The 9,554-nt window shown below is 34.7% G+C and overlaps 1 protein-coding gene across 1 annotated transcript in view; it reads left to right on the forward strand.

The window, feature by feature from the left end:
- nlgn4xa (neuroligin 4 X-linked a) overlaps positions 1-9,554 on the forward strand; it is a 97,175-nt gene that overhangs the window by 20,995 nt on the left and 66,626 nt on the right. The gene's annotated exons all lie outside the window — the stretch shown is intronic.

Genomic DNA, 9,554 nt, shown 5'->3' on the forward strand with positions numbered 1-9,554 from the left:
GGATGCCTGATGGGAGGACCAACTTCTCAATTCGGTCGTCAATTATTACTCTGAGTTTTGCCTCCATCTCTGCCATCCAGACAAGAATAGACAAAAGTTAAATATATTGTTACAGTACATAAAAAACCTGTATAAAAAAAACCATTTATAAATAAAATCTGTACTTATTTAAGTGGACTTATAATCGTAACATTAAATGCGTGTGCCATAATTATGATTATTAAATTGCTAAAATGTCAACAAAAAAGGATCCTGTTGTTATATTTCCAGAACAATGGTTTTAAAAACAGATGTTATGAGATGTAAAGGTTAACATAATTTATCAAAATTACCTAAAACAAACAACAGATGTGACGTTTTAGTGTGACCAAGCGTTTTCCTCCCACACTGTATGCAGCATGTACACTGTACATCACCAAGTTTCTGCTGCTCAACAAGAGCCATTTTGCCAGTGTTCTCTAGTTGAAAAGATCTAAGATGCTCTTCATGCCATGCTTGTAGTGACTTTACAATAAAATGTTCACGGCTGTTTAAAATGGCTATCTGAATAATCTCAGCAAAGTCAGGAAGTCCCCCTGTAGAGCCATGAGGCAAGCTCATCCTAACAGTGTACTTAGCTCCATAGCAAGTGACAGTGTTAGCAAACTGCACGGAAGACAGAAGCGGTAATGTTTCTCTTAAAGCTTCCTGTCTGTCTAAATGCAGCACATCTAAAGGCACCACAGATATATGCACATCAACAAATGCCAAACAATAAATATTAAAGTCAAAGATGCCCAAAACGGACTAACGAAGCATTTCTCTCAGTCTCTCTGTGGCAGCAGTCAGTACGAAGCTCTACGTACTGATTTCAACCCAACATTCACAGACGCATCTCACTGTTTATCTGTCAGTGTGAGCTGCAACCACAGTTTGAAAGCAAAACGTTTTTCCGAGAAAACAGGAAAAAACGAGAAAGCCGTTTGTGCCATCTGAATGTAACTAACGTAACGTTAATGGAGAACCTCAGTGAGAGCCGGTGAACTTGGGTTCAGCAAAACACCAGCCACTGTGCTCAAAACACAATAACAGACGTTCCATGAGAAAGAAGAAACAGCGCACTTTGTCTCAAAATGTAAAACGGCTGATTTTTCTTCCGAAATGTGTAACGTTATAAAAACTGATTAGAAATCAGCTTTTAACATGCTATTTGAGTAAAAATGCTACTTGAGTACATTTTAATAGTAAAACTAAATGCAGTAACTTTAAACGAAACTCCTAAGTTGATTAGCCTCTCACCGTTGAAAACAACGTCTGTTCCTCCATTATGGAGCCCAAACATGCTAGCTAGCTTGTTAAGGTGGGGGAGGGGGAGCTTGAGCTGAGGCCAAAAAACTACATTAAATAAAAGAGTAGCTTGTATTCTACGGCCACTATATATCGTATTACGTTAGTCACATTAAATTGTGACATTGAGACTACTTTTTCAATCATTGCGATGTATTTAGTCAAATCAAAGATGACTGACTTCAAATCCTTCACACTATAACTTTAAAGTTGCCATGTTTGGTCATTTGCAGTAACTTAAGACAACGTTTAACTGCTACAGACACTTGAATTATTTTAACTAAGAACAATTAAAACATGTCTTACCTTTAAGCAAACGGTAGTCCATGAAATGCCAAGCAGACTGGATGTTCAAATGCTTTGGGGCGGGAAAAATAAAGGCCTCCCAATGAGTAAAATTTATCAATTTTCTGCACTTTTGACTTTACCTATGAAAATAAATAAATTCTACTTATTGTTTTTCTGCTGATTTTATTGAAATAAAAACCGAGTAGAATGCAATTAAAATATATTCAAAATTTTGTTAATTCAACTCAGTGAGATTCAAAACTGCACAGTCTTTTTTATTATGTATAGTTTGCTCTTATTTATTTAGTAAATATTACTTAACCCTGATCACACTTTTTTCAGTGTATTCTCATTTTACTTAACATTTTCACTGTTATAAAACAGATTGAATTAAGAAGATAAAAGGATTAATTTAATCATTCTGTTGATCCAGTAAATTCCACATTTCTTTCTGACACAAGCAATCAAGCATTTCTTTATTACTCCTGAGAGAACTGGTGGACTTGGTCAGTTTCAGGGCTTTTCAGGCTCTCCTAATCTGATTTGACCTGAAAACACCTTAATGTTTTCAGGTGTTTCAGTCCTTATTGGTAAGGACTGATGCTTATGAATAAGCATCAGTCCTTATTGGTAAGTTTGAGGTTGATTCACAACCGGTAAAAGTCGTTCACCTCCGGGACACAGAATGCATCAGAACTAGTTATGCTATCATGATTCTCTGAATAGATGAAAATGGAACACTCGGGTAATTGTCTTTTTTAGAGTATGGGTATACTTTGGTTTCATTTACATCTTTGATGTATTGGACCAAAATATATTGATACATATACCAACAAATCTAGTTTTTATGTATATTCTCATAATAAGTCATCAACATTTTAAACAGTAAAATTGGCAGGTTGTCTTACTTACAATCTTCATTATGTATTTTTTCTAAACTAAACTCCATTCACATAACTTTAAAATCACATAAGTTCAGTACAGCACAGTACATATTTTATCCAATTGTTGCTTTCACACAATAACCAGCAGCAATAATCTACTGTTCATCCATCAGTCTACTGTACACGTTATAGAAAGAGGTTAGTGGAAATTTGCTCTGCATCAATGAGTTTTTTCTTTTCTTCTGCAGCTGCTAAAGCATTGCAGCTTTTCAGTGCAGATCTCAGAGTGCCTCAGTGATCCTCCAGCTTGATAAGAATAAACAGACTCGGCAGTTGTTCTGATAATGTCCGTGGTGTTCAAAATACATTTACACAAATGGACAATCTCTTCTTAACGGAGGTGTGTAGCAGATGTCCTTCCATTCAGAGCCACATCAGCCATAAAAGATTTAAAGAGTCCCTGAAATGCTCCCCTTCTGCAACTTCTGAGCTCTATGAATATGAAAGGAACAAGCTGGGCCGCGGAGATCAATGCAACGGAGCTAAAATGGTGCGAGCTTTACTTCCTAGCATGAATATGCAATACAATAAAAAATAAAATTATATATATATACATATATATAATTTTCCAAGTTGCTCAAATCCCAATGCACAGACAAATACAATACTACTTCCACTGCCAGATTATTTCACTTATCATAATAATCTTTTTCCATATTATAAGTGCAATAATCTGCCAGTGGAACTAATACTTTTTCATCATTAAGAAATTTACTAAAAACAAGCTCCTATACCTTGACGGAAAGCTACTTATAAATTGTTTTGTTTTATTTTAAGTATACTTACGTATTTGAGCAAGAAATTAAACCATAAATAACCAATAAATCAAACCATAAATAACCAATAAATTAAACCATAAATAACCAAGAAATTAAACCATAAATAACCAATAAATTAAACCATAAATAACCAATAAATTAAACCATAAATAACCAATAAATTAAACCATAAATAATTATGGTATATTATAAACCATAAATTAAACCATAAATAATTATGGTATATTATAAACCATAAATTAAACCATAAATTATGGTTTAAGCTTTGTAAAATTTTGTGCTTTTGCAGTGTTGATGGGAATTTTTAATTTAACAGATTACAGACATGGCCAATTTACATGGGATTAAAAGACAAATTCTGCAATTTTTAAAAATGGCACGTTTTGAACTAGGGCTGAACTTAAAATGTCACACATAAAAAAGCTTTTGCAAAATACTCAAACCTTGCAGAGGGTGAAACAGCAGCAGGTTATTGCAGGTAGTTCCTTTCACACATGGGAGCCTGTTAGGAAAAGTTTCTGTTTTACAGTAAGGTACCATAGTTGAAAAAAAAAAAAAAACTAATTTTTCTTAGCAAGATCAGATCATTTCAGTGTGCTGGGTGACATGTCATAGCTAATGGATGAATGTAGCATTCATCTGGAACAATTATCCTGATCACTACATTACCAAAATAATTTATTGTAATTAATGTATTTATTTTTACTTTTGATGCAACTATTTTAAATGTTTCTGAAGAGCCCTGTGGCTCAAAATAGCTACATAAGATTTCTGTAATTACTTTTGTTAATGCATCAAAGTTTTTATTTTGTGTATTTTTACAGGCAGAGTAACCACTTGTTTCAGTAAACCATGTCCAGCTCCTTGTAGTGAATTTCTAAGTAAAACATTACTCAGACCTGCAGCAGGTCTGAGTATTTAATGTGATCCATTAAGACAGAACATTGTTATGGTTGTTTTTAGAGTTGCATTATCCGGGGCAGAAACACAACAACAGAAGACATTTCAATATATTCAGGACAGAAACATGAAGTTTTAAGGCTGACCATGAAATTTGCCTTGAGTTCTTTTTTTTTTTTTTAACTTAATACAGAATAAAATTCTGTGTTCTTTTTTCCACTTAGCTTAATGGCAAAGGCTCCAATTTCCTCAAGCAGCTCTTTGAACTTCTGCCCACTGGAATTGTTGGAAGTACCAGAACTGTGATCTTGCAGTCCTCCTGTCATCATTTTACGGATCTGTGACGCTCAGAGAGCCTCTGAAAAGCAGTTTTGTGACAGAGAGTCTTATTCAGGGAGAAGCAGGAGGAAATGATTTCAGGCTGGGGTCAAAGTGAGGCAGAGAAACAGCAAAGTGGAATGTTGCCGTCTCTCACTCGGTCTTTCACAGGGACGCGAAGGGGAAAAAAAGAACATTTGAAGTGTGTGATCTGGGGACGTGGAGCACTTTGATGCAATCATTCTGGTTTCAACTTAGTCCTGGAAGAACACAAAGAGTCCGGGGAAACAGGAGAGCAGCTCAGGAAGGTTCTGGATGCTGTTGGTCAAACTTTTCTTTGTCCAATGATGAAATTTAGAAGTCATCTTTTATTCACTCTGATTAGATATGTTAGATAAATATCTGGTGTTACAAGTTTCTGTGATGTAAAAATACTTATTTTTCATGTTAATCTTGTGCAACTGAAATGAAAAACAAATGTATGTATTGATATAAAAAGTAAAAAAATCAGGTTTTGCCTGGAAATTTTGAACAGTTACAAAAGTTTGTCAGTTTTGGCCCAAAACCTTTTGTGAAGAAGAAGAAGAAGGATTTTAATTTTCATCCTCACTGTGAGTCCAAATGATTAAATATTGAAACATTTTAGTGAATAAAAGATTCTTCATAAAATGAATGGACAACTCTGAAAATCCTTTTCATTAAATTGTTATAAAACAACTGCGTGTCTTCAATCAGCTTCCTGAGAATAATGTAACACAGACTACTAAAGGAGATCCTTCTGGCCTGTAGTAACCAACATTTTTAACTTTTTGAAGAAACTTGGATATTATAAAACTTGGATAAACTATCATTTTAGTCTGTTTCTCTTTGGGATTATTAAAGTATTTTTATATTGAATTGGAAGGATGTTGATGGACTTTTCTGTGTTTTTGAAGTTTTTTGTGAATGTTTTTCTTCTAACTGATTTGTTTATTTGATGACATATTGTACAGATTATGATTAACATTGAAAACCTGAAGTCATTTTTTGAGCAAGGGGATTTCACTTTTATATGTTCTAAAAATTTTTCCACAAATGATCTGTTAGAGAGCAGATCAGAATTTTACAAAGCATGCAGAAACAACATTGGCTTTTATATATATCAAAACATCAGATCAGTATCTCATCTTTCAAAGATTAGTTGGACGACGTAGAAACCAGGTTTCAGGTTCATCTGCCTCATCAACTCAACTGTTATAGACAAATAATGGTGGTAAAAATTTGATGTATTTTGTAATGACCTAGAGTTTTCTATGCTTCTTTAATTCCACTGGCAGATTATTTCTCTTCTAAGTAATTTTTTCTTTTATGAATATTAAGAAATTACTGACTTAAAATAAACTCCTATATCTTCCGTAGAAGTTAAAATTTGTTTTATTTGATATTTGAAACTTGACCAAAAATACCTAGTAAGTTTTTGTGTTTTTGCAGTGTAGGTAGGTTTACACAACTAATGAAGTGATGTTCCACATGAAAATCAGCATGTTAATTAATCTGTGAATAATAAGTCACCAATTTGCACTGTACAGTATAAAATTAATCTTACTTGAGGTTTTATGGAAAATACTGCAACAATTAAGCAGGTTTGGACATGTTCAACCTTCAGAACAGACAAAAGAAAAGAAAATTAGATAATCTACTGAGCAGTAACTTAAAAAAAATACATCTTGTTTAAAAATTACTTCCTCCAGTATTACAATTTTCCAAGCACCTGTGTTCTGGGCTTTGACTGGACGAAAACTATGATATTCTTAATTGACAGCCAATCCTTAGTGGGTTTACTGGTATGTTATGAGACATGTTGTCTCACTAAAACAGGTCAAGTTCACCTTTTATAACTTTATTTCCATTACAAATGTTTGCAAGTCTTTGTCAATACATAAAATGGAATTGCAGAGTTTCCATTTAATAAGAATTGTAATTAAAATAATGACATGAATAAGATGGTGACGCAACAAGTAATTAAAAAACAGTCCTCCAACTACTTCCTGTCTTCTTCGATCCAGTTGTTGATCATGTGACTTGTGTGATGCAAAAAAAGTGTTTCCATTGCAGTTTTTCTGAAGTAAATCAAATGCAATATGGCCAAAAAACAACCACAGTGACAAAACTTTTTAACAAAAAATGTAATTAGCTTGTCTCCAAGCAAATGTATTCCTGAAATGTCAACTTGTGAAATTATATGATCAATAAAAATGGAGCTACATGTGTATCAACATTGCACCCTGAGAAATAAAAGCCCAAAGTTACACAAACAAGCATGTTTATTATGTATATTTTTCTTCAATCACATTGATATTCTAACTTCATACCTTCATAATGGTTGTTAATTTTCTTTTTACACAGTCCATTCTGTGCATAACAATATTCAGGTTTCCAGCAAGAGACAGCCATTCCTTTAGTGTAAATGAAGCTTCAGAGGTTATGAAGAGCTTCCACCACTTCAGAGTGTGTAGGAAGCATGCATAAAACATTTGACTTGATATGACTGGAGTTGTGCATATTTAACTCTGTGGGCTAATGGTCTAATTTATTTAGGTTTGCATGTCTAATTTGCGTGCAGGAGACCTGCAGTGTGACCAGCCTGAGCATTCATGCTCAGCTAGTTTATGTTTCACTGGCCTCTGTTTGTGCAGCTTGCTCTCACAGTGAGCAGCTTTAATATGCAAACAGCCCACAATCCCAACCATAGACTGACACATTGTGGCAACAAGCTCTTTCCTATTAGCCTTTTATTGAATGCAACACCATGCATCATGAAGGCAGTAGCAAAACACATGATATATTCTGAAGAGACGGCATTCATTTCTGGCAAAAACTAAGAATCCACAAATCCACTTTTTTGGCATCCGATACCAAAACAAATATCTGAGGGTTAGCATCGGCTGAAACAAAAAAAACAGAACTGAATTGAGTTAAAATGTTTCTTTTTTTAAACAGTTAGAAATGTGCTGAATTACAAATTTATTTAATGACTCTGTGCCACTACAGCAGCACACTGCTGAAGCTTTGTTCACAAGCTAACATTTGTTAGCATTTGTTAGCTTGTTCACAAGCATTCGTTAAGAGAAAGATGCTCACAAGCTAACAAATATAAAAGCACAACTGTCAGTGCAATTAGATGTTTATTTGTTTATCAAGATTAAGATCTAATAAGGATTATAACACCCAATATAAAATGAATAAAGAAACTCAACTGACTAAAACAATAGGTTGACTGTCTTGAAAAAACAAGTTAAAAAATAAATCTTTCAAATTGTTCAAAAATTGGAATTAGAAATTCTGAATGTAATCTCAAATAAAAATGCATGAAGTTGTCATGGGTTGTGGTCTAGGTGGTGAGGCAGGACACTGTAGATCCAGGTTGAGATGAATGATAGAAGTTTAATAATGAAAATAAGGTACAAGAACACACCAAAGTCCAAAATCCAGGCAGCACAGCACAGCAGAGCAGAAGACAAAGGTTCAACACGCAACAGACAAATGGACAGCGCAAACAGATTTGTACAACACATACGACCAGGACCCCGCAGAGACACAGGTGACATTAAATACACAGAGGGTAATCAGGGAACGAGACACACCTGGGAACAATCAAGGGGAAGACAAGACAACACAGAGACTTGAAAGACACAGAAACCTAAAATATACACACAGAAAAACTCAAATCATGACAAAAGCATAGAATTAGATAGAATAGATCTGCCCTCGTGGATTACACACATTTTCTCAGATGCCTGATATATATATATATATATTTTTTAATATCCGGTCTGATACATTTATTGGTAGTTAGAATAATTACAGTCACAATAAAACCTGAACTCAGGTCTGGACCCTATTCCAGAAAATACAATAGATATTGATCCATTCTGGATTTTCCAGGTCTGAAAAGCAACTGCTCCATGACTTTGTGGTAAAAGAAGTGACAACAATCTGTCACTTCAGACTGTTGAACGATTCAGTGAAAACTGACGTTGGCGGTTGGTGTAGTTTGGGTAAAAAAACTGTTGCTTAGGTAAAGATTTCCAACTTGACCAAATTGTCAGCCTGGCCATCATTTGTGCCAGTCATGTTAACAGAAATAACTGGACATTTCTGTCATTCAGGAGTATTTGTTTACAAAATTACTCTATGGAGGGGCTGAATTTTTTTTTTTATTTAGAAAGTATTTTAAATTTTAAACTCCTGAATTCCATATTACAATTATACTTTTTTCCCCTCCTTATTCCCTTATTTGCCTTTCTACATTAATTTGCATGAGTTTATTGTTTAAGTATGTAAATGTATATATAGCAAGTTTTTTTTGTTTTTTTCCCCCATATCTTTATTGTTTTGACTGAAAAAGAACTTTGAATATAAGAGTTTCTGGCCTGTGGGTTGATGGTTTAAACAAACCTTTGACTATTTGAAAGTTTCAAGATTTATATTGGAGTACTCCTGGTGTAAGGTGTTGCAAAGAGGCCAGAGAATTCTGGAGTGTGAGTGTCTTGATTTCTTCATAAATTTCGGTAGGATGAAAAGTGAAGAAACATTGAATGCTCATCAGCCACACTTTACTCCAGTTTGTTATGGTGAACACAGAACTCAATAAACTCTCGACTTTCCTGTCTGCCAACATTCCAACTATTACCTATAGTCATTTGATATGAATTATGGCCAAAATGATGGGGTAGAAAAATGAGCTTCCTCTGTATTGTTGTTGGAATCAGGGGATGACCATTGAAGAAGAGTCCATTAAGCAGGGTAAGGCCAATCACAATGCCTCCATTTTTTTGGACACATCCTGTCAGGAGGCAACAAGACAATGGAAAACAGATTTTTCAGCACTTTCATTTTTGGCACACTTGTCTCCCACCAGTGCAGTGCTTCTCAAATAGTGGGGCGGGCCCCTTTGGGGGCGCGGTGCGATACCTGGGGGCGCGTGTGATCCTGGGGAACAGGCTTTTTTTTGGCGGTA

This window comes from Poeciliopsis prolifica, unplaced genomic scaffold (genome assembly GCF_027474105.1).
Source record: "Poeciliopsis prolifica strain line A6 unplaced genomic scaffold, Auburn_PproV2 SCAFFOLD053, whole genome shotgun sequence".
NCBI lineage: Eukaryota > Metazoa > Chordata > Actinopteri > Cyprinodontiformes > Poeciliidae > Poeciliopsis > Poeciliopsis prolifica.